Genomic DNA, 26,611 nt, shown 5'->3' with positions numbered 1-26,611 from the left:
ATGAACAAAGAGGCAAGATAACCGTGGATATTGACAGTGAACTGAGTGTGGTTGGAGATGGAAAGAGGAAAGGGAAGATAGATGGAAAAGTGCTTTACTACAGATTTCAAGATATAGAAGAAGAAAAAAGAGAAGAATTGGTGGACTTAAGGAGAGAAATTTTGAAAAAAACACTACTGATAACCAAAGATAAACTGATTAAGGAAGCTGATGGAGGGTTTCAAGATTTTACAAGATATGTAATAAGCAACAAGATGCAAAGAGAAGTCCAAACAAATTTGATTAAGGAAATAACCAGAAGACCAATTCCACAAATGGCAAAAGAAATAGGACTACACTATTACTGGAAAGATATAGGTTGAGATATGAAAATTAATAATAAAACACGTTAAATTTTAGAAAAATAATTGATAATGATAATGTATATATGTATTGGTTTGATAAGAGGAAATTTGGTAAAAAATTTAAATGGTGAAAAAAGGGGAAAAAGTAAGTTAAACTTAGTCAAACTATTGTTAAATAAATGACTGATAATGATAATAATGTAATAATTTGTATTGATAGGATAAAAGGGAAATTGGATATAAATTCTAAACAATGATTAAGAAAAGAGGTTTAAAATTTTTGTTATTAAACATAATTAATTTTTATTTTGAATGTGTTATAAAGGTATAATGTGGTTGGATGATAAGGGAATGCCACTATGTGGTTTTGTTTTAAATTTTGGAATGTTTGTTATAAGGGGACGTTAAAACAACTATAGTCATATGAAGGATGTGCTGATAACAATATATATATAAATATATGTGATGTAAAATAGATAATTTGATATAAATCAGAGGTGATGACTGTGGAAGGGATGCACAAAAGCTCTTTGTAACCAATTGACACACTTTCTACAATTTGTAATGGAGGATGCTTTTGTTTGTTTTTATTCAAAAAATTAAAAAAAATGGAAAAAGAAAAAGCACCTTTTGGGATTTAATTTCCATGCTTCGTTATGCAGCTAAGACAGACTGAAACCTCAAAAATGGTTTAGATAACTTTAGAAAATTCCCAAATTCAAGTTAGATGAATTAACCATAAAATATTGAAACTTTAATATTTTTACTCAGCTATTATATTTCTAACTAGAAATTCCATTCCAGAACTAATGTCATCTAGCATCAGCAAGAAAACACAATATATATCTTTATGAATTTCCCAATGAAATAATATAGAAAATATCTTACGAGGAATATTGTGCAATATGCATATCTGCTTAATAGTGCAGGATAATCTAATACATATATAGGCACTTACACACACACACACACACACACACACACACACAAATACCGTGTTTCCCCAAAAACAAGAGGCTACATACATACCTAGCTACATACATATACACACACATACAGAGGGGCAGAGAGGGATTTAGGTATTTTATCAGAATCATGGGTGGTATTCATTCATGAAAATGCAGGACACTTCTGTTACAATTACTTCCCAGCATCCTTTATTCACTAAGTGAAGGATGGGTTCATGCTTTTAAGGATGCTTGTGAATTCTTTTTGTATCTTTCAGCTGTATCTTCCATGTGAGATGCATTGAGAAATATATTGCCCTCCTAAAAGTACTAAATACACTTACAGAGGCAGAAATAGAGGAAATTAATGTTCCATGGAGGAAATCATCTTCCAGTGGTTCATGCATCTAAGACAACAATTTAAATTTGTCAATTCTTTGGATCCTATCATGCATTATGATTAGGGCTAGTACTTCGCCACTTGGGAAAAATATACTGTATTTCTTCGATGCAGAAGACTTTAAGCTGTCATTTTATTTCTCCTTCTTTTAATGCATTTTTATAGCAGTTGAAGAACTGACATCACCACTACTATATGTACTTCTCACATCTGACTATTATCCAGCAGAAAAATAGAAAGCAAAGTAATACATTGTGAATAAAATTCATGCTATCAAAAAGTGGTAAAAAAAATCAAGAAAGGGGTGGAGACAACCTTTTCTATTTTCTGATGTATAATTTTGACTCAAGAGATGATTGAGCCAGCCCATTACTGTGCTCTAAAAAATGGAAGTGCAACATTTTAGAATTAATCCTTGCTGAAATTAATTATTGCTAATGGGCAGACTGACAAAAAAAATACCTTGAATTTCATATTACTCTCTATTCCATCTTCTAAAACTTCACTATCCTCCGCAAATGCAATAAAGATACAGGAACAGTTATACAAACAATACAAAAATACAATTTGTTTAGTGACTGAAGTTACAATGCTACTGAAAAAAGATAAGCAGATAAGAGGTGAACTTTTGTATCATATAATTCAATGCTTGGAATATACATTGGAGATCATCATCTAGTCTAGCTACTTGCTCATTAAAGAATCTACAAGATAGAATCCAACTAAAGCAGGATAAATAGTCCATCTTTCCTCCAAAGTTGCTACATATTTAATTTTCCAGGATTCTACCAAATTAAAGTATGTTTAATTCGATTTGAACTTAAAATAAATTAAATCAAATTTAGTTGGTTCTCCTCATTGCTGTTTAGAATCCAGCTTTATTTTTATTTTTTATTTATTAAAATTATATGCCTCCCATCTCACTGATACAATGACTCTGGGCACCCTACAATATAATAAAAAGTAAAAAATATACTAGAAACAATTAAAGCTTTTCATTGTTAAAAATGAAAGCAATTTAAACAATTGGATTGGGTTGGGTTGGGTTGGGTTGGATACTTTATTTGACCAGGGGTGATTGAACCTACAAGGAATTTGTATCCAGTACAGAAAGACTCAGTATACCCGCAGAGCAATAGAGAGAAAAACAGTAAAAAAAAACAATAAAGGGGGAAAATAAATACAATAACAGCAATAGCACTTAGACTTATATACTGCTTCACAGTGCTTTACATCCCTCTCTAAGCAGTTTACAGAGTCAGCATTTTGCCCCCAACAATCTGGGTCCTCATTTTACCGACCTCAGAAGGATGGAAGGCTGAGTCAACCCTGAGCCTGGTGAGATTCGATCTGCCAAAATGCTGGCAGCCGGTGATCAGCAGAAGTAGCCTGCAGTACTGCATTCCGACCACTGCGCCACCAGGGCTCTATAATAGAAAGGATAAATAATACAACACCACCCTGTATCAGTTAATATAAATACACATTAGACTGAACTGTGAGAATTTAGCAGTGATGGCACAATGGGGAAAAAACTACCCCTGTGTTTAGTTGTTTTGGCATGCAAAGCCCTATAGCGCCATCCCATGGAAAGGAGTTGAAACAGTTTACGAGTGATGTGAGAGGTATGCAGATATATTCCCAGCCCTCCTTCTGACCCACACAATATACAGGATTTCTGCGGAAAGCAAGCTGGTTGCAATTATCCTTTCTGTAGCCTTGACTATCTATTGGAGTCGGCCCCTGTCCTATTTGGTTGCTGTACCAAACCAGACAGTTATAGAAGTACAAATAACGGGACTCCAGGATACTTCCTGGGGGAGTCTGAATTTCCTAAGTTGACTCAGGGGGAACATTCTTTGTTGTGACTGCTTAATGATGGTTCTAATATTAATCATCCCACTTCTATTGACCTGTACCACCCATGCCAATAGAGAAGGCATGGTCCCATCAGCCCAATTATTCCAGTTGTCAGGGTCCAGGAGATAGGCATCTTCTGCTGTTGCACCTGCCCCCTGGAAAGAACTATCCTGGTCTTTCATTAGAGCCTGAAGACCTGGCCCTGCCAGTTAGCTTGGGGCCCCAGTGAGAGAGCATCACAATGGAGGTGGTTGATCAATTAACAGATCGCACCTTCCCCAACCCTGCCCCTATCTTAATTGCATTAGAGTGTTTTATAATTTATGTTTTCTTTATCTATCTATCTATCTATCTATCTATCTATCTATCTATCTATCTATCTATCTATCTATCTATCTATCTATCTACCTACCTACCTACCTACCTACCTACCTACCTACCTACCTACCTACCTACCTACCTATCTATCTATCTATCTATCTATCTATCTATCTATCTATCTATCTATCTATCTATCATTTTTTAAATTACTCTATGATAAGATGGGCAGCCAATAAATTTTATAAGCAAACAAATATTAAGCATCCATTTGAAGTCCTGGGAGATTATAGAACTCCAAAACTTGAAGGCCTCTGCTGCTGATACTGTGTTGCCGAATATAGTAAGAGGAAGTAAAATAGAAGGACTCCTCCTAAAATCTACTCTCATCTCTACAGTTTTAAGCATCTCCAGTTCCACATTGTTACAGCTGCACCACAGGGCCAGTTGTTCAACCTCCCATCTATAAGCAGATTCATCACTGTCTCTCAAATAAGGCCAACTATCATTGTATTATCTCCAAATTCTAGAACTTTAACCATGGGTTCCCTTGAAGTACATTCATTGGTATAGAGAGAGAAGAGCAACAGAGAGAGCAGACAGCTCTGAGGAGCACCTGTGCTAATTGCTGGTTACTGGATATAATTTTCCCTAGCCTCACCTGTTGCTTCCTATCTGTCAAAAGCTGATCATTCACCTACAGGTATGAATAGGCACAGTGAGCTGGATCAGTTTAGAGTGAGGAATTTCTGGAATGATAGTATTGAACACTGAGCTAAAGTCCACAAAAAGGACCTACCAGTTCACAAATGTGAGTGTGTGAGCACGCGTAGTTCATTCACATGCGCCACATCTGAACATGCGCCCCTCCTTCTGCGCATGCACAGAAGGTCGTGAATTATGTCAGGGCAGGTGGGCAGAGCCTCCCTCAGCCGCCACTACCAGTTCGCCCAACCCGGCTGAACACCACTTCTGCATAGTTCCCCAGGGATTCAAGATGTTGTAAAATGGAAGTCTTTAAGAAGATACACTGGAAGTCTTTAAGAAGATGTTGGATAGCCATCTGTCTGGAACGGTATAGGGTTTCCTGCCTAGGCAGGGGGTTGGACTAGAAGACCTCCAAGGTCCCTTCCAACTCTACTATTGTATTGTATTGTATTGTAAAATGTAATGCAATGTCATATTGACAGCATCATCTGCCGATTTACTTGTTCAGTAGGCAAACTGCAAGGGGTCCAACAGCAGGTCCATGATGACTTTCAGGTGGGTCAGCACTAACCTCTCAAAAGTCTTCATAACTACAGATGTCAGAGCAATTGGCTTGTAGTCATTCAGATCTCTGATGGATTTCTTAGGACTCAGGATGATGGTGGAGCATTTAAAGCAAGAAGGAACATAACACATCTCTAGTGTTTCATTAAAAAGATGGGGCCAATTGTTAAAATAATTGTTATAACAATGAAGCTTTCAACATAAATGCATAGAACAGCCATATATTCCTTAACTACAGAATCAACAAATTATGATTGTCCAGCCTCTGCTTAAATATCTCAGAAAACCTATCATTTCCCAAAACAGCCTGTGACATTATTACAACTGTTAACATAAACTATTTCCCTGAAATTTTAGATTCTTCATCCTTATCTGTCTTTGAATAATAAAGACGTTGCTCCATTTTCTGCATAATAGCTCTTCATTGCGAGAACTGAGATTACAGTTTCTCTGCATTAGTGTTTCTCAACCTTGATAACTTTAAGATGAATGGACTTCAACTCCAAGAATTCCCCAGGCAGCCATGTTGATTAGAAAATTGTGGGAATTGAAGCCCATGCATCTTAAAAGTTGCCAGAGTTGAGAACAGTTACAATACTAAACTAAGGAAATCTTTCCTCGCATCTTTCTGAACTATGGAAGATTAAACACAATCTGATGAGTTCAAAGAGCAGAATAAAATCTGATAAAGTCAAGCATGTTTTTTATTTCCCCTTCTACTTAGTCTATTTAAATCAGTGTTTCTCAAACTTGGCAACTTTAAGTCCTGTGGACTTCAACTCCCAGAATCCCCCAGCCAGCATAGCTGGCTGGGGAATTCTGGGAGTTGAAGTCCACAGGACTTAAAGTCGCCAAGTTTGAGAAACACTGATTTAAATATTATCTGTCTTCCTATTCATGAATAGATACCAAAAAGTGAAACAGTCCCACGTTGGAGGTCATCCATGAAAAAAACATTACTAAATCTTCTTTTTACTATACCTCTGCATACCTTTTTTTCCTTGCGAATCAACCTCATTTCTGCCATATCCAAATTTAGCTTCAGGCCATGCCTTTTGTGTTTTAAATTTTTCATCTCTCAACCATGATTTTCTCAATCAAGCCACCCATTCCTTCATACATTTGTTTTACAATGCAATATCCGTTCAGCATTGTTGGACAAAACCACGGCGTGGTACTTCTTTCATATTGGCCACTCAGTTTTGAATTCAATCCATATTTCTTCAACACTGTGACCATATTTTACATGTGTGTTTTTTTCTTAGATTTTGTTCCATTTTAGTTTTCTTACTGTAGCTTTAAAAAGAAAAAAAGTCTTCTTTTCCATTGTTTTACTTAGGGCCATCTTAAGTATTAAAAAAGGGCAAGCCTACCTCCTTTTTTCTTTTGTTTCTCTACCCTTCATTCTCCTCCATGCTTTTTCATGATTATTCTAATGCATCCTCAGCACCCCTGAATCTTACCCCTAAATGAAGAGATTAAATCTCTTTAGAGATTAGCTTGTTGAGGGTCTACAACTGTTAAATATTATGAATCATATCTAGGCTATTTTTGAATACTGTTAATAGCGGAACCTCCTGATCACTAAAGCTCATCAAGATATTCCCTCTGTCTTTATTTATATGATTTCCTCTCCTTTGTTTGTGTTGTTCTTGCGGCTTTAAGTTTACTTATGTACAGACTCTGCTCTGATTTCTTGGGTGGCTACCAAATATTATTTCAAACTTCAGATGGGAAAGGGGAACTTCACTTTAGTAATGTACCCCTCCTTCCAGCAATCAACTACTGTATTTCTAACCCATCAATGCTCCCTTTGCTAATATCACTCCAGCTGCCAAGTTAGAGTTTAAATGAAGGGGCACATTGTGTATTACAGCATGACCTTCCATTTTGCATCCTACTTCATTGCATTCAGTCACTGGAAAATTAAGGAGTTTGAATTGTTTCTGTTCTTGAACGTTCCTTGCTTTTATACAATTCAGAGCCAATTAAGATCTGGAAACATTCCTAAGGGACAGATATAAATCCAATTGCGGGGGACAACTGATTTTGGCCTGCAGTCCCATTTTTGGTGCTTTCAAGTTCCCCAAGAATGTATTGTGAATTACAGCATTATGAGTTTGTTAGTTTTCAGCAGGCAAATCTCTTGTTTGTTTTAATGCACCTATAAACCTTAGAACAGTCACTTTAAAAAAGCATTTAAGAAGCTTGGAAAAATGCAGTCCATTACTATTACACATCACATGCCTTATGTGACTATTGGTGTCAGCCTTTAAGGTTGGCCATTGCAGGAAATAGACTGCACAAGGAGTACTGGAACTATTTTTGTAGAATATTTTGTAAATCTGTTTCCCTATATCTGGGTCTACTCCCTCTTATACTAAGCCAAATCAAGGTAACGTTATCTGAGATTCTTTTCATTCCTTCTTCCTTCTCAGAGATAAATTGATGCTTACATCATGATTCTTATGTTCTTTCTTCAGGTTTATCTCCAGAGTCCTCCACAACATCTCCTTTCAATAAAGATAAAACTGGCAAGTTGCTATGGGAACCAACTACAGACTCACTTCCCTCACCCTTAGTTGTCAGTTCCTCAGAGATATAAATGGCACGTGCCCTACAAATAAGCAGTCACAGATCATGAAAGGCATTACAAGTAGGATGTGCAGGATTGTGGAGAGGAACACTGTTCACAAATGAAGTCAAGTATACCTGGCCCAGGATAATGTTACAGGATCCAATCTGAGTTGGTCACCAGGACCAGAAGTTTAGTCTTCCAAGCTTTCCGACTCATGCTGGAGTGATTAACCCATATTGGATCCTGCAAGAACATAATTCCACAAAATATCACAGAAATCTAAAGATGGCTTTATGACAAGGCAAGCATGGACAACCTTAAAAATCTAACTTGGTTGGTTGAGGCACTATGAAGAAGGTCCAAATGCTGATGTACACTAGGCAGTATTGAAAGAAAAGCTCAGAGCTTTTTGAAAACATTAGGATGGGATCATAGAACATCTGCGGCAGGGGTGGGTTCTTGCCAGTTCTAACCTCTTCTATAGAAGAGGTTCCACAAATCTACATTGCTGTTTAGAACCAGTTCCAGCTCCCTCCCCTGCCCGTCTGCACATCATCAAGATGAAGAGCAAGAGGAGGAATTCTGGGAGTTGAAGTCCACAAGTCCTAAAGCTGTCAAGTTTGAACACCCCTGGGTTTTTTTTTCCTAAAGGGTTAGGGGTGCAAGGATCTTGTAACCTGACAGCTTTAAGACTTGCACACTTCAATGCCAGAGTTCCTGAGCCAACATTTTGGTTGCTAAGCAAGAGCGTTGTTAAGTGAGTTTCACCACATTTTACAAGTTGGCCATGCCCACCCAGTCACATGACTGCCAAGCCACTCCCACTTGGTCACATGGCCAGCAAGCCACTCCCAATTCCCATTCCAAACCAGATGAATTCAAAACTTTCAATTCTGGAAATGAAACTCAAAGAAAGAATAGAGTAGGAATTTTTGTTTTAAAATATATTGCTGCATATATAATGGGAAACTACTCAGTTCACAGAATAATTTCCATCAAGATTCAAGGAAGGGCAGGGCAGGGCAGGGCAGGGCAGGGCAGGGCAGGGCAGGGCAGGGCAGGATAGTGTTGTAAAAGATTAATTTCTTTGACCTATCATGCTCAAGGCTGCTTCCTATTTCATGGACAGCCATGAGAATCAAAAGTTCAACACTAGAAAACATCAAGCCAGAATTCCAACGGGAAACAAGGATCACAAAGCAGCTTCCACTGTTTCACAGTTGATTCCACTGTTTCACAGCTGATTCCTGGTGACATAATGACAATTGTATCTGAGACTGGAATCTGATGTCAAGAAATTTTCTATGTAAAGCATTTGTAATAAAAATGACCAAATATTTTGAGTTGAAATATTCAAATGTAATTAAATAATCAAAAATAAAACCATCGATCTTTAACTAAATTTAAAACTTTTAGGAATTCATGAACTAGACTTAAGATAATGTGGAGTATTGAGACAAATCACTTTATTAAAGCAACACATTTTATTTTATTTTAGGGGCTATATAATGTATTATTAGATTTTTCTTCTCCCTTATGTTAAGATTTAAATAAACATTTGGCTATTTATTTTTTGTCCACTTTTTTAGAAACATAAATCCAACATCTGTTAGTTTTGTCACATTTTCGGTATGTAAAATATTGCTGTGATTTAGAAGCAATGTTGAATAAAAAATAATTATGGAAGATTATTATCAATTTGAGATGTACTTATTGAAAAAAAGATGGCTTCAATAATAAGTTATTGTAACTCATGAAGCATATAGAATACACTGGCACAGTCATCTGTATGAGCTACATAAATATTTGCACTATAGTCCATGTCAACTTAACAAAACAGGACACATTGAGTATAAACTTGTCCTCGCAAAGTCAAGGAACTGGTTATAAGCCACAAAAATGTGGATTCAAAAATTCAAAATGTGGATTCAAAATGTGAATTCAAGCTTCAAAAATATCTTACAATGGTTGCTGATTCACTGATTAGCTAAGTAGATGCACTGAATTCTATAGGGACATCCATTGTTACCGCACTGTAAATTAGGAACAGATTAAATTCAGGAAAAGGAAACTTCTCCTTACAGTTAATAGATCAGGAAATGTCTGCTAAGTTACCCAGGGAGTTATGTTTTTATTATACAGATACTCTGATTTTTATTATTGAGGTCTAGACCTCTCAACAAACAAATTTTGAGGTCATCAATACAATCTAATGTTTATTCAGTTCAATTAGAGTATTACTTATTAAGTGTGATGCGATTTCAAAGAAAATGAGCAAATGAAATGTATAGATCAAGAAAAGATATTATGATATTATAATATCTTATAAAAGCTATCTCAGATATTATGAATTTGATCTAATAAGGTAATGCTACTCTTAAACACTCCCATTTAGGTCCTGAAGCAGACAGCAGTAGAACTAAAAAGAGAGCACACATCCATATGCACACCAGATTGTAGACACGTAGCTGAATATAGGTCTGTTTCTCTAAATAAAACAAATTTCTGACCAAATAACAACTTCTCTTGCCATATCTCCTATTGACCAGCTAGCTTCAGCATTATATCATTTCTGTTAAATCACTGAATCCTTAATATACCTTTTGATTTCTTGCCAGAACAGATTAATTATGTTCATGTATTAATACAGCCTAACCAAAGCATTAAAGACATCATTCTGACAGCACAGTTTTTATTCAACACATCAGTGCATCCATTTAAGATCAGAGAAAGAATATTCTTTTTTAAAGAAGTACTGCACATTTGTACAGAAAGTCCTGGATTTACAACCAAGTTGAGCCCAACATTTCTGTTGCTAAGCAAAACATTCGTTAAGTGAATTTTATCCCATTTTACAACCTTTCTTGCCACATTGGTTAAGTAAATCATTGCACATGTTAAATTAGTATCACGGTTGTTTAGGGAATCTGGCTTCCCCATTGACTTTGCTTGTAAGGAGGTCGCAAAAGCTGATCACATGACCCCAGGACACTGCAACCGTCATAAATATGAGTCAGTTGCCAAGCAACCAAATTTTGATCACATGATCATGGAGATGCTGCAAGGGACATAAGTGTGGGAAATGGTCAGAATTCACTTTTTCAATGTCGTCGTAACTTTGAACCATCAGTAAATGAACTGTTGTAAGTGAAGGACTACCTGTAGCCTGCTACTTAACAACACAGGTTCTTAGGACCACTAAAAACAGGTTCCATATACAGTATAAGGCTATATATCTGAAAGCTTATGGGAAGGGGAAATTACTCAAAAAAACCACTCTTCTCAAACCATTTCCTATTGCCTGCAATTGGAGAAGCATGTTTTAGCAACTTCCTAGCAAGGTCAGTTGGTCTGGATTTGTGTGACAAGCAGTACAATATTTGCTAGGTTGGTGTAGTAATTAAGGTGCTGCCTAGAAACCAGTTCTAGTCCTTCTAGGGCAGCGATGGCAAACCTTTTTTGGCTTGCGTGCCACAAGTGGGGGGAGCGCAGGGGGGTCGTGTGCGGGCGTGCCGCACCCATAATGCAATGCGCGACACCCCCCAGTGCGCATGCGCGCACAACGTGCGACACCCCCCCATTTTTACATGCTTTTTTCGCCCTCCCCAGGCTCCAGAGGCTTTATAGGAGCCTGGGGAGGGCGAAAAGAGCCTCCCCCGTTCCCCCCAGAGGCCCTCCGGAGGCTTCAGGGACCGTCCGGAGGCTTCCCTGAAGTCTTCAGAACGCTTAAAACCACCTCCGGACGGTCCCTGAAGCCTCTGGAGGGCCTCCGGGGGGCGGGGGGGGCTCTTTTCGCCCTCCCCAGGCTCCTATAAAGCCTCTGGAGCTGGGGAAGGCGAAAAATAGCTTTTAAAAAGGTGAACTCAGCTGGCCAGCGCACACATGCGCGCTAGCCAGCTAACAGAGCAGCGCCTCGCGTGCCCTGACAAATGGCTCCGCGTGCCATAGGTTCGCCATCACTGTTCTAGGGGACTTTGGGTCAGTCTCTCTCAGCCGGTTCCACCTCACAGGGTTGTTGTTGTGGGGAAAATAGAAGGAGCAAGGAGTATTAGGTATGTTTGGCACTTTGAGTAACTTATAAAGTAATAAGGGCAGGATAAAAATCTAATTAATAAACAGTGTCCTTTCATGCCTGATGTTTTGACCCAGGTGGTCAAAACAGACAGGCCTCTAGAGAGTCCTTTATTGCTCTCAATTAATAAAAAACGGCCCTCCAATGACAGTTAAGGCTCCACCCCCCGTGCTACCTTGAAGGCAGCCACTCTCAGTCCCACAAAACAACAGCCCCTATAGTACAAATGAAGCCCACGGAGTAGGAATGGGCTCACAGGGCAAAGTCCAGGATTCCAGTTCCAGTCCACCAAGCTAAGTGAGTCCACAAGTCAGAGTCCAGGCCCAGGACAAATGGCACTCCTCCAGACTGTCATCAGCTGATCCTCCCCTGTGTTGTGAAGGCAGGCAGTCCTTCGTCTGGTCGACCACCTCCCCCAATGTTTGAGAGAGACTTCCATGCCAGGTGTCATGGCCCCATCGGAGCTCAGTTCCAACTCCTCCTCCTCCTCCAAACTGGACACTGATGGGACCATGACATCTGACCATTTCAAACATTTTTCAAAATTTACGTACCAGTTCAGCTCCTCCTACCTTATTATAGTTTCTGTTGACTTCAATATTTAAGAATGAACAGGACTAATTAAGAAATTTCTAAAGCTGCTTCAAATTCCATTTCAAAAATGTGCTTTGGACTACTCAAAAACATAACACCTTCCTAAGGTGTTTAAAACAGCCTCATCTTTCCTGTAAATAGGTGACTGCTTTAACTGCCAACAGGGGCTTCGTTTTCATCCCTGCACATTCTAAATTGCAAATTCAACATACTGCAATCCCAATGCTTTTTAATCACCAAATTAATGAGCATCTTCCAATATGATATTGGAATATTTATTAGTAATGTCATGGCCTATCTCTCCGTGATGGTGAACCTATGGCACTCAGAGTCCTCTCTGCTGGCATGCACACCGTCGCCCCAGGTCAGATCGCTGTGGCGCTTCTTTCGTGAGCTTCTGTTTCCCTGCAAACGACGAAACGGAAGCTCACAAAAGAAAAAGATCTTACCTCTTGCCGTGTTGCCAATGTTGGGATGCCCCGCCTTTCACCAGCCAGCTGGTCTTCGGGACTCTGCTACACATGCGTGCATGTCCGTGCGTGCACATGTCCATGCATGTGCATGTCCGCCAGTGGTGGGTTCCAGATCCCGTTCCAACCTACCGGAACCCACCACTGGCGTACCTGCCTGCGAAGCCTCTGCAAGTCTCCGCAACACTCCAGCTGCTCAGTGGAGTGTCACACAGGCGCCGTACGCGCCATGCGCTGCACAGAAGCGCCAAAGGCTTAAAGGACAGGTAAGGTGGTCAGGCGGGCGGGTGGCCCTCCAGAGCACCGTACCGGAATGGTACCCGGTACTCCGGGCAGGCTCCGGTACACCCGTACCGGGGCATACCGTCTGCAACCCACCACAGATGTCCACATACGCACCTTTTAGTTTGGGCATGTGTGCGTGCGCAGTTTGGGCACTCGGTGTCTAAAAGATTTGCCACCACTAGTCTATCCCATAGTCCAGTATATTGCCACTTAATGCATAAGAAAGATTTCTTTTTCAGTTTTGATCAGCTATGTTACTATTGGGGAATTACTATTGGGGAATAAGATTGGGGAATAGGCAAACTCATTTGCTCAAAAGGAATTGGGATCAGTAATGGCAATGAGCTGATTTACTTCCCAACCCAGTGATACAGTATCTCTGATTGCATAGTTTGGTTTGGGTCTTTTCCTATATAAGCAAATGTTTCTATCGATTTCTACATGTTATTCTTGAAACCTGTGGAAGTAAGGCAAAGTCACTTTTAAATATTAAGTCCTATAAAGAAGAATCGTGCTTTCTAGCCATCTTAATAATCAGTAGTTTACTTTCCTAGTTCTAATTCTCTACAAAATCTTTTACAGTAGAAAAAAAATAGTATTTTCCGATGTTCCCCTGAGTTTGCTTTTAATATTAAAACTATGATTTATTCCTCAAAGGAGCAAGAAGTTTGAAATATGCCACATTTGTGATAAATTATTAGAGCTCTGTATTTATAGTTAGTTTGTTAAGCAGAAAGGAAGGATAGCTATGTAAAAATTGACATTGCCCCCTCCATCAGCTCTATTCTTTCTTATAGAATTAACAAATGATCTACATCACCCTTCATTTATATTCAAAATATAAAGGATCTAAGATTTTAAAAAAAGTTGGGAGTTCCTTACTGGCATTGTAGTACCTTGAAATCAAATAGAGAACAATCAAATAGAAACAACTGTAAAGTATTATTTTTAGCCAATAATTGCCTTAATAGCTCTCTTAGTTACTGTTTTATGCAGTGGTGAAAACTAAAAAAAATTGCCACTTTGGGCATGGCTTGGTAGGGGTGTCATGTGACTGGGTAAGCGTGGCCAACTTTTTTCCACTTTTTAAAGCCGGTTTGGGCGAATAGGTAGGACAAAAATGCTTTAAAAAGTGAAATAAAGAAGATCCGATTGCTCACAGCTCACAGCTGATCCATGTGATTATCGGAACCAATTTTTTTTTCACTTTTTAAAGCTTTTTTTTTTAACTACCGGTTTGGGCAAACCTTAGCATTTTTTGCTACCAGTTCTAGCGAACCGGTCAAAACCAGTAGCATTTCACCCTTGGTTTTATGTCTTAGGATTGCTAGATATGCAATAACAAGAACCACAACAGTTTCAAGCAGCAGATGAACTAAATTTAGAGCAATAATTTGACCAAAACTATTTGGCATTTTGAGGAAGAATATACAGGAAGAATATTATCTTCTTTATCAGTAATTTTTTTTAAAGTAGGCTTTTTTTACATGGCTCTGATAAAGACCACAATGTTTATGTCTCACTGGGGAAAGCATTCCATGAATATGGAAATGCTATTGAAAAGTCTTAGCTCAAACCAGACACTAAGGTAAAGGTTCTCCTCTGACATATGTACTAGTCATTCCTGACTCTAGGGAGCGGTGCTGATCACTGTTTCAAAGCTGAAGAACCAGCGCTGTCCGAAGACGTCTCCATGGTCATGTGGCCGGCATGACTAAATGACGAAGGAGCACAGAACTCTGTTATCTTCCCAGCAAAGGTGGTTCTTATTTTTCTACTTGCATTTTTACATGCTTTCGAACTGCTAGGTTGGCAGAAGCTGGGAAAAGTAACATGAACTCACTCTGTTACGCGGCACTAGGGATTTGAACTGTTGGACAGCCGACCTTTCTGATCGACAAGGTCAGCGTCTTGCCACTGAGCCACCGCATCCCATATCTCAGATGCTATATCCCCCTATATGATATATAGGTTTCCAAGGACTACTTTCCACAAACAGTTGTGGCAATTAAAAAAAAATTGAACACGCATGTGAATAAAAAGAAGGCTGCAATTCTGTACATCGTTTTTTAGAACAAACGCTATTGAACAAACTCAGCTGAATCTAAAGTAGTCAAGCTTACAACAGAACCATTGAAACCAGTGAGACAATTGGTTCCACTGACTTAGATGTACTTTATGTGTGACTAAAAATGAATCCAACACAGTAAGGGCTACTTTCTAATAAGCATCCATCCATAGCATAATGATGTTAATGTTTGTTTTAAAGTCAGAATATGAGTGTCATCCCCATGAATATTAGCCAACAAGTCCCTGCAGTGTTCATTTAACTTTTTAAAATAGAATAGACTAGAATACTTTATTGGCCAAATGTGATGATCTCTTTAGCTTTCCCTACTTTTAGAACCAAGCTGTTCTTATTACACCAGTCCACTAAATCCTCTACCTGTAAGCACCATCACTGTCATCCCAAAAAAGGGACATCACTGTTGTATCATCCACGTACTCCACAATATGGTTGATAACAAACCTTGCACAACAGTCATGGGTCAACAGAGTGAACAACAGTGGAGTTAGGAGACAGTCTTGAGGAGAACCCGTGCTCAAAAAAATGGTGTTAGAAACATTCATCCCAACTCGCACCTACTGGGGCCTATTGGAGAGAAAGTCAAGAATCCAGTTGCACAAAGAAGTTTTAAAACCTAAAAGGTCCAGTTTGTCTACTAAATGCTGAGGAATGATCGTATTAAATGCCAGACTAAAGTCAACAAACAGCATTCGCACATGAGTATTTCTTTCCTCTAAGTACACCAAGTTCAGATGGAGGACAAGGGAAATAACATCCTCTGTGGTGCAATTTGCCTAGTAAGCAAACTGAAGTGAGTCAAATACTTGAGGGAGGTTGGACACAATAAAATCTTTTATCAGTCTTTCAAGATGTTTCATCATGATGGACGTAAGTGCAACCAGACGATAATCACTAAGACCTAGGGAAGACTTTTAAGGCACTGGCAAAATAATAGTAATCTTAAAACATGATGGGACCACTGCCTGAAGCAATAAAAAAATGAAAATATGTTTAGGAACATAGGCTAGCTCATCTGCATACTCCCTAAGAACTCCCCAGGGATATTATCCGGGCCTCCTGCTTTCTGAATGTTAACTTTTTGCAATGTCCTCCAGACAGAGGTAACATCAAAACTAAACACTTGCTCATCAGAATGAGGCAGTTTTCATTGTAAGGGTGCTATATCCCTGGAATCTTGCAAAACATTGTGGAAGATCTCATTTAAGATGTCTGTGTCACCCTTACACCATGATGGTGCCACCTTATACTCTGCAATGGCCTGGATGCCTTGCTACATACACATGTGCTGTTCCTAGGGCCCTAAAAAAAGCTTTGAACTTTTTTTTGACAATGGGCTTGCTTTGCTGCTTTCCTGGCACTTTTCAAATTGGCTCTACCTGTTCTAAGCACCAGCATATCTGATTTAAGCACATTCCGTGTGCTTTCAGCATTTCACGTACTTCACATGTTATACAAGGTTTTTCATTAGCCCGCACATCAATGTTTTTAAGGACACAGACATCCTTAATGAACTTTTAATAACATGTAATGAAATTATCTTCTGGTCTTATCACTCTCACATGCACACATACAAACATAGTAACTGTGTTGTGAGATTTCCTTGTAACGGAAGCACTAGTTTTGAAAGTACCACCTCTGTTCTTCTAATCTGCTACAAAAAAAGAGCAAGTTATTCTTTCAATTGCAGTTAAATACTACTTGAGAATTACTCTTAATGTGCAAAGATTCTTAGAAGCTCAGAAGTAAACAGTTAATTTATTCTTCACTACAAATACAACCATCAGCGTTCTCGTGATATTACATATTAGCAGAGGTTCCTTTGCCTGGACTGAAGTCCAGACCTTCACCTTAGATTACATGCCAGATGATCAGTCAAAAGAATCTGCTGTTGTAGACAAAATTAAATGGTAACCAGGCAGGGATTCCATCCATTTTGCTTTCTTGCATAGGAAGAAGAACAGCTGAGTTACAATTTAATGTGGGAAGACAGAAAAGAGAGAGTGGAGTTTGGGATTACAGAGGCTAATTCTATAAGGGAGTTTCTTGTTCTGCTATTCTACAATATTCATGAATTGTAACAAAAGGGCAGCTGGAATTCCTTTTAACGTTTTTCCTTCTATAACATTTTTCTACTTTAAGGCTGCATGATACAAAACCCTTTTTGAGTTTCTGATGGTGCAATAATTCATTAAGCACAATAACAAAATTCTAACAGCCTTTCCCAGGTCAAACCTGGAGATCATAAAATGTGACTATAATAATTCTTAGTATGTACTGCTAATCGCCCTGCTGGCTGGAAACATTGAGAATTGTCAGTCAAAATATCTGGCAGATGCTGTATTGGGGGAGGCTGAACTAGGCCATTGTGTCACATAATGGGTGAACTCAATCCTCTTCTCTTCCTTCCCCTTCTGCTTTATCCTACTGGCATCAACCAGCACAAAATCCAGGTAAGGAGCTTTAAAAATATTGCCAGTTTTAGTGAAAGACTGATGTCCAACTGCCACTCTGGTTCAACTGTAAAAGATCTCTGTTATTAAGTCTATAATTAGGGGGGGGAGGGGGGAGTGACTGCTAATACCTTCAAGGCCTATTATTAATCACATTTTAAAAATTACAGTGAATGAGCTGAATGAGGCAGGGGTAGGGGGAAAAAACAGAAGAAATGTTTCTTTAACTGCTACAGGTATATATTCGAATATCAAACCTGACTGTTAAACCTATATATGAAGGAAATTAAAACCTCTTTCAACTCAAGCGATTCTGTGACTGCATTCACATATTATACTAATGGTTTGTTTAGCTATCACAATTGGCTGGTTCGCATACAATATGCTGTGCCATAAACTCTGAAAAACATAATATGCTAACTCAACCAAAAAGGCCATCCCTGCCTGTCTAAGTAGTTGGTGTGGGTGTGTCTGTGTGTAAATGCAATGATGTGTGTGCAGTTTTCTCTTCAAAAGGCAGCCTAGAGTAACGCTTGCAACATTTTACAGCAGCCATGTTTTTCTTGGGATTGCATGTAATCCCAGAACAAGGCAGCTTCTTTAAGAGATCAGATTAGTTTTAGATTTGCACTCCCACTCTGAAGCACCTTTTAGTAATTGAATCTAAAGTGCTGCCCAGCCCTAATCAACATCAGTGTTTTTGCACTGCAACTCCTAATACTAGACCTTTAGTACTGTCTATGGCCTTTGAAACTTCTCATATGAGACAAAATAAATAATTTCCAAGATTAACTGCCATGCTAAACGTATTTTGGCTAATTTGTCAGCTCTTCTATATATTATCAACATCACTCCCCTAGAGTTTATGAACCAGTTTTGTGATGTCCAGTTGTCCTCAATGCAGCTTCCAAAAATTCCAAGATTTAGAAAAATCCACTACAAATGTATACCCGTTTAAAATGTCCACAGTAAATATAATTAAAATCAAAACTGTAAACAATAAAAAGGAAGAGGTGGAAGACATGCAACCAAATACAAGACAAAATCGAAGTCAGTCATTAAATTGAAATTAGAAAATGATAAGTAACTACAAATGATTCATAGAAGAGTTCCATACTAAGAAGCTTCCAGAACATTAAGAGTGATTGTGTAAGGATTACCTAGAGTTTAACAGTTAGGGAGGGCATGATTGTCTTTTTGCTTCCCTCAATTCACAAATAAGGAAAAACGAAAAAACGAGTACCTCGCATATGCCCCATCGCTAGCTTTGCTTCACTATTTGGAACTGGAGTTGGTGGGTGGAAGTAAACTATGCATTACATATTTGTAAGGGGGGAAATCATTACAGCTCCAAGCTAGCCCTTTATTAAAGAAACTGAATTTAAAAAACGCACTGAAAGGAAAAGAAGATGGTTAAGAAAAATGAAAATTGGGTGAGATGAAAGTTCCTGCCCAAGGGAATATGGCCATGCCAAACTGGTCCAGGATTTCACATTCCAATAAGGAACGTTTGCAATTCTGGGGCCACAACCAAGATGGAAATAATTCGGTTCAGCTTCTCAGTGGTGAAATTGGACTGGGATCAAAAAGATGAAGTTCTGTTATGGAACAAGCACCAAAACCATATGTAGAAGTCTAAGAAATTTAGACATCAACTTGGGGAAAGTAGGAAAGAACCATTAAGTGGGGACATTAGAAGAGATTACACAGTCCAGAGATTGAAATAAGGATGATAAAGAAACTCAAAATACCATGCCTTGAATGGGGCAGAAAGAAACTTGGTCAGGCTTTCAAGATTCTGTTACACTAGTAAAGGTAAAGATTCCCCTCGCACATATGTGCTAGTTGTTCCCGACTCTAGGGTGCAGAGCTCATCTCTGTTTCAAAGCCGAAGAGCCAGCGCTGTCTGAAGACATCTCAGTGGTCATGTGGCCAGCATGACTAAATGCCGAAGGTGCACAGAACGCTGTTCCTTCCCACCAAAGGTGGTTCCTATTTTTCTACTTGCATTTTTTATGTGCTAGGTTGGTAGAAGCTGGGATAAGTAACGGGAGATCACTCTGTTATGTGGTGCTAGGGATTCGAACTGCCGAACTGCCGATCCTTCTGATCGACAAGCTCAGCTTCTTAGCCACTGAGCCACCTTCTGCTACATTACCCTACAACAATAAAGAGGCATGCATGAAATCCTTACAGTGGCTATTTCTTGAGCAGGCTTAATTTGAAAGGCTGGCAAGAAGTACCCTAATTGCAAAGCTTTCATCTGCCTTTCTGGTATTGAATCAGAAGATATAAGGTTCAGGAAGAATGTACCTACCATACTAGTACTGTAACCATCAACACTGGAGGTTCTTCCATTGTGCAATCCTGGAATATATAGTTCCTTCAGAAACTGTCTGACAACATTGTACGCTCAGTTGGCTCCAAAATCCACCATTCACATTTTAAGTATCTATATTTTAATCATGATTAATCTAACTATCGTTACAAAATCTAGATCTGCTCCATATCTAAGCCTAAATCCAATACTAAAATTTCAGCTTCCAATTTACCAAGTAAACTCAAGTATCATTTTTATTAAAACTTTTAAACATAAAGGTAAAATCTAACACAAACTAACAGACAATAAGCAAGAAAAAGAAAGAAAGCAGAGAAAAAGCATTAAAAAGAGAAGCAGGACAAGAAAAAAGTTAATAGTGTAAAAGAACTGAAAAAAGTATAAAAGAGTGACCTTCAATATTCTTCACATCAGGAAAAATATACTTTGACTTCCCTTTCTAAAGTTAGATCATATTACTCTTCTTTCTATCATCTATCCTGCTTAATCGTCCTAATCATAGAATTATAGGGTGGAAGGGACCTTGGAAGTCCTCTGCCTAAGGCAGGAGTCCTTAAATTACCCTATGCTACATTGGACAAATGGTTGTCCAATCTCTTTTCCTGAAAACCTCCAGTAATGGAGCACCCACAACTCCAGGAGGAAAGCTATTCTATTGAGTGATTGTTGTCACTATCAGAAAATATCTCCTTACTTCTAGGTTGGATCTCTCTGATCAGCTTCCACTCATTGCTTTTTGTCCTCAGATGCTATGGAGAGTAAATCAATACATTTCTCCTTGTGACAGCCCTTCAAGCATTGGAAGACTGCTATTAAGTCTCCTCTAATCTTTCCCTTTATTAAGCTAAACATTTCTAGTTCTCATTTTTCATACAATTTACCTCCCAGAAGCCTTATCATCTTTGTTATTTTTCTATGTACTCTTTCTAGAGCCTCAGTATCTTTTTTGCATCATGGTGACCAGAACCGAACACAGTATTCCAGATGTGGTCTCACTGGTGCTATACAAGGCAGAATTATCACTTTCCGTAATCTTGATGCTATTTCTCTATTGATGCAATCTAGAATTGCATTGGGTTTTTTGTTTTTTGGCAACTGCAGTACACTGCTGGCTCATACTTAAAAGGTGTCCATCGGATAACTAGATCCCTTTCACAGGCATTACTGCTGAGCCAGATACTGCACTGCCTATCCGGTATCTATCAATTTGGTTTTTTTCTGTCTACAACCTTACTTTTCTTACAACTAAGCTGCATCTTGTTGGATAAGTTTATTTTTTTCATCTTATGCAAAACGTCCATGAGAAGAGTCTAGTCATCAAATAGATATAGATAATCTCTCTAATTTAAGAAGTTAATTTATCCATTTCAGCAAAAATGTATTCCATATTCTCAATATGGCCCATCTGATAAAATGATTTTAAAATCCAATTTCCTCCTTATCATCCCATAAATACTCATGCAATCCAAACCTCAGGTTGTGACTTTCTCACTGTAAAAGTCTCTTATTTCTCAGCAACACCCTTTCTTTTACCCAGACCAAACCACAGGCAGCAAAATACAATTTTAAATCTGGTAAACCCAATCCTCCTCTTTCCTTTATATGTTATTACACTTTATATTTAACTCTTGGGTTTTTTCCCCTCTTGCCATAAAAATTTAGATATAGCTTTTTGCCATTGTTCAAACGGTATATCCGTTGTCAAAACAAGTATTGTCTGAAACGAAAACATTATTCTTGGCAAAAGGTTCATTTTTAATCACAGAAATTCTACCCAGCAGTGACAATTTTCGATCTCCTAGAGACGCCTTTGTGAATGCCAGACTACACTTTGCAAGTATATAAGCTTATGTACAAAAACAAATCTTAGTAGTTACTGATTATATGAAAAAAAATACTTTGGGAAGGGGTATGAAAATGTACTTTTAACCCATCCCCTGCATTGTGTTTCTCTTGCAATGCTCCCTAAATCTGATTACATTTGCTTTGTTCTTTGTACAGGTTGCCCATTCTTAGTATGATTTCGTTTGCTTTTTTTTTTTTTTTGCTTGTCAGTGTACTTGGAGATTGCATTCTTTCTGTTCACTTCTGTGTGCATTCCAGACATGGGAATAAACATTATTTTGCCCATAAAAATTTCTCCTTCATCACTGTCACATCAGTTGAAGAGTTTGTCTCCTGTTGGATCATATAATTCCAGAAGTTTACCTCCTGCTGAAAGTAGCTCCTTATTTTACTATTTCTTTTTAAAAACTGGGAAAGATTTTCACTTTTTGAACAAATCTATGAGTTTAAGAAAGCCGTATGCAGCTTCATGTTTGTATGGAATGTTCAGATGTATTTCAAAAATTATCCTTAAACTAATTTTTGAAAAGCATTTCTTACCACAAAACTACTTGTTTAAACTAGACTTCTAAATGAATGTCTGGAAACATAATTAGTATATTGGTTTTTTTTTTTTTTAATTACCAGCTTTACCTTTAATGCAGGGGTGTCCAAACTTGGCAACTTTAAGACTTGTGGACTTCAACTCCCAGAATTCCCCAGCCAGCTCTGCTGGCTGGGGAATTCTGGGAGTTGAAGTCCACAAGTCTTAAATTGCCAAGTTTGGACACCCCTGCTTTAATGGTTTTGTGCTACGCTCAGCCTTTTCAGTACCAAGTTGTCCCCAAAGTATACAAGATTCTGAATAAAAAAATAAATAAAACTATTTAAATCCATCTTAGTACAGAATTGAAAAATGAATATCTCTGCTGAAAGATAGATTTTCTAGGACACAATAGTTCCTCCTCCACCATATGACACTGAATTCTTATTCCTTTCAGGGTCCTTGGTAGACTGTCCAATGGAACAGGATCACGGGAGGTGCAGGTCAACAATATCTGAACATTCACACACTTCTCATCTCTGATCTAATGGTCTTTCCCCCTGGACTAGAGCCAGGCAATGTGAAAGATAGATAGATAGATAGATAGATAGATAGATAGATAGATAGATAGATAGATAGATAGATAGATAGATAGATAGATAGATAGATAGATATGATAGAGATAGATGATAGATAGATAGATAGATAGATAGATAGATAGATAGATAGATGATAGATAGAGATAGAAGATAGAAGATAGATAGATAGATAGATAGATAGATAGATAGATAGATAGATGATAGATAGATAGATAGATAGATAGATAGATAGATAGATAGATAGATAGATAGATAGATAGAATGAATTCTTTATTGGCCAACTGTGATTGGACACACAAGGAATTTGTCTTTGGTGCATATGCTCTCAGGGTACATAAAAGAAAAGATTGTCATTGTTACAAACTTCAGGATAGAAAAATGGTTGATTTTTTAAAAAGCTTCCGAAAACAACCTATTTTTCCTGTGTTGTTTTTATTTCCTGAGGGGGGGCGGGGAGGAAACATCCTTCTAGAAACAGGGTTTGGAAAGGGGAAGCTGGTGGCTCAGCAAAACTCTCCTGGCAGCTACTGTTGAGAAATAGGGTAAGAGCTCAAGGGGGGGGGGACTACTAACCCCTGTTCTCAGACACCCACGTGGTCACCCCTTCATTTGAGGCTTGGCAGCATGCTTTCTTTCCCACAGTAGCAGCTCTATTGCTGTTTTGGAACAGAGCAGAGCCTCTCACCCTCCCTTGTTTCTCCTTCATTTCAGTCTGCAGGGGTCCCTCCTTGGCAGCCAGCAACTCTTTCTTTCCTTCCGTAAACATTTGGTGACAAGCCAAGCCCCATGCAAAAAGCACTCCCTCCCTGGCTTCCCCCATTCATGACATAGCAAGAAGGAAACTCGACTCCATATTTTCATGGGGGGTGGAGTGGGGGGGTCTGCCTCCCCCTCTTTTCCTCCAATCATAACCCAACTGCAGTAGGAAACAGAGCTCACTCTAGAAAGTGGGACTTTTGCTCAAGGGAATTTTTCTTGTTCCAAATAGTGGCTTTATTTATTTTTTCAGACTTTTGTTCTCTATTTCCTGGTCTTAAATTCTGGGAAAATGTGACAGCCTTAACATTATTATGCCATCACTCTGCTTAACAATTAATTCCCACAACACTGTCAAATAATTTACTAAGACTGTATTACTATTATTATTATGTGATTAATCTTTGGTGAGATTCACAGCCTTTGGGGCTGGTTGGTAGCTCAACAGCTTGAGTCCTATCCAAGGACCTAGGCCTAGGGACTGTTAAGGTACTGTCGGAGGATATAAGTTGTTCTAAGTAGGGTGGTTTTTTGTAGAGTTAGAATGTTCAAATCAGGTAAATTTAGAATTTTCAAATAACGAGATAGCCCTTTTAGGTATTGCTCCAAGGGCTCCAATTACAATTGGGACAACACATGATTTCTTTTTCCACAGACCTTCAACCTCAATTTGCAAGCCCCGGTATTTTGTGATTTTTTTTCTTGCTGTTTATCTTCAATTCGTGCATCACCAGGTATTGCAATGTCAATGAACCATACTTTTTTCTTTTCAATTATTGTTATGTCAGGTGTTGTAGGCCAAGTGCCTGTCAGTCTGGATTCTGAAGTCCCACAAGACCTTGACTTTCTCATTCTCTAAAACCTTCTCAACCTGATGCTCCCAGTGGTTTTTGCTGTACTCAAATCCAAACGTATTATCATCATCATCATCATCATCATCATCATCATCATCATCATCATCATCTCCCTTGCTAGTATCTATCTCTCCCCACTTATGACTATAACCATGTTGCTTGTATCTTTCCATTTATATTGTTTTATTTGTTTACTAGTACGATTTGATAGCTTATTAGTAACCTTGACTAACACTAAGTATTGTATCTTATGATTATTGATGAATGTATTTTATTCTCCTTATGTACACTGAGAGCATATGCATCAAAGACAAATTCCTTGTGTGTCCAATCACACTTGGCCAATAAAGAATTCCATTCCATTCTATTCTATTCTATTCTGTTCTATATATACCATAGAATGCTGTACATGCAAAATCCATAAACTCTAACTTGACAACTCCAGCAATGTTTCCACTTAGCAGAAATTTGCTGTCTGCAAATGCCCATTTCTCTTCCCCCCCCCAAAAAAATCTGGTGTTTTCCAGATGTATTAGATTGTGGTTTCCATAATCCACATGCAGCTCCAGCAGGACACCAGGTTAAAAAAACGTTGCCTTTGCCAATAGAATTGAGTTTTTTTACAAAATGATTCCACTGTTCACAACAAACCTCAAAATGTTTATAACTGTTAAGCATAAGAAAAAGATGTACTATATTAAAAAGCAAAGTTTAAGAGGAAAACAGAAGTGGTTATTAGCAGCAAAGAAAAAGCATCCATTACTTTTTTAAAAAAATATACAGGTTATTACAATAATTTATATTAGATAAAAGACATTGATCAGATTAATTCTGATTTATTTTCATTAATGCTATTGTATGTATACAATTTCTGTAATTTAGCCTTTGCTAGGATCATATACCATAGCACAATGCTTCTAAAACTTTTTCCTTTGTTATCCAAAACTGCTTATCAGAAAGTCTGTAGGTAAAACACTTTAAGTCAATTTAAATGTTCCTGTTATAATTGGATAATGGAGCTTGTGAATCATTACCCAAAGAAAAATCATTTTTGCCCAATTTGTGATAATTTACCCAGGTTTGGGAAAGAAGGCTTTAGGAGTTGGATGACACTTGAAAATTCCCAAGTAGAGGCTGTAATTGATGGGAATAATTGGAACTAAAATCCAATACACATGAAAGACAGCAGGTAGAGACAAACTACCCAGCTTGATTCATCGTTTTCTCCAAGACTGAAAATATTTACAAAGGATTACAGTGAAAACCTTCTACAATAACTGGATTTTCCCCATTTGCATCACAGGACAAAGAAACAAAAAACATGTACAAATACATTGGAAATTCACTGTGATTAACAATTTGCAGTAAGTCAGAAGATGCTGTTCTACATAAGAATGATTAATATATTATGCAAGAATGCTTTAATTATGCAAAAGAAACCCTATAGTTCTCCTGGCCATGCCAAATTGAGGAATATCATTGAGCAACTGCAGGAATTTGTAAAGAGGGGGATTGATTTTGATCTGAGATTGCATACACCAAGGCAATTCTTTGCAATCAAAAACTAGAAAAGAAGTGTGATGAGAGAGTATACCCAGTTTTATCTTTCCAACTATTGGAACTTTCTGCTTCAAAACAATATTGCTAGTTGCAGGTGTGGGATTCAAACTTGCCTGAAATCATAGCTATTCTGCTGTTGAAAGGGTTACTAATTTATCTTCTTCAAAGTTTCTTGTATTTCTTTGATTTCATATAGTATACATATATAGGGTGGTTTTGTTTCTTTTTATGATTGTACATATTGTTCTATTGGTTGTAAGCTTTCCAGAATCGGTTTTAAGATGGGCAACTATACAAATGCTCATATAGACAATATATTATTGATATACCTTTACTATAATATAAATATTACTGTTACAGCATCAAAGTACTTGATATTAGTCTCCTTTATGGTAAGCAAAGGATCAAAGAGATGCTGTATTCCTCCCAACAGCCATGTTTCTGTTGAATTCAGAAA

At 38.1% G+C, this 26,611-nt stretch overlaps 1 protein-coding gene across 6 annotated transcripts in view; it reads right to left on the bottom strand.

The window, feature by feature from the left end:
* Window positions 1–26,611, bottom strand: part of MGAT3 (beta-1,4-mannosyl-glycoprotein 4-beta-N-acetylglucosaminyltransferase) — a 49,208-nt gene that overhangs the window by 9,470 nt on the left and 13,127 nt on the right. For 3 of the 6 annotated variants that reach the window (XM_081958552.1, XM_081958550.1, XM_081958551.1), the window contains exon 2: window positions 2,993–3,118. The exons of the other annotated variants lie outside the window; for them this stretch is intronic. The gene's annotated coding sequence lies outside the window, so the exon portion shown is untranslated. The remainder of the gene's footprint in view (window positions 1–2,992; window positions 3,119–26,611) is intronic. 6 annotated transcript variants of the gene reach the window in all.

Source organism: Natrix helvetica (genome assembly GCF_964273705.1).
Source record: "Natrix helvetica genome assembly, chromosome: 6".
NCBI lineage: Eukaryota > Metazoa > Chordata > Lepidosauria > Squamata > Natricidae > Natrix > Natrix helvetica.
Note: the sequence above shows the minus strand (reverse complement) of the source record. Positions and strands in the feature narration are given on the sequence as shown.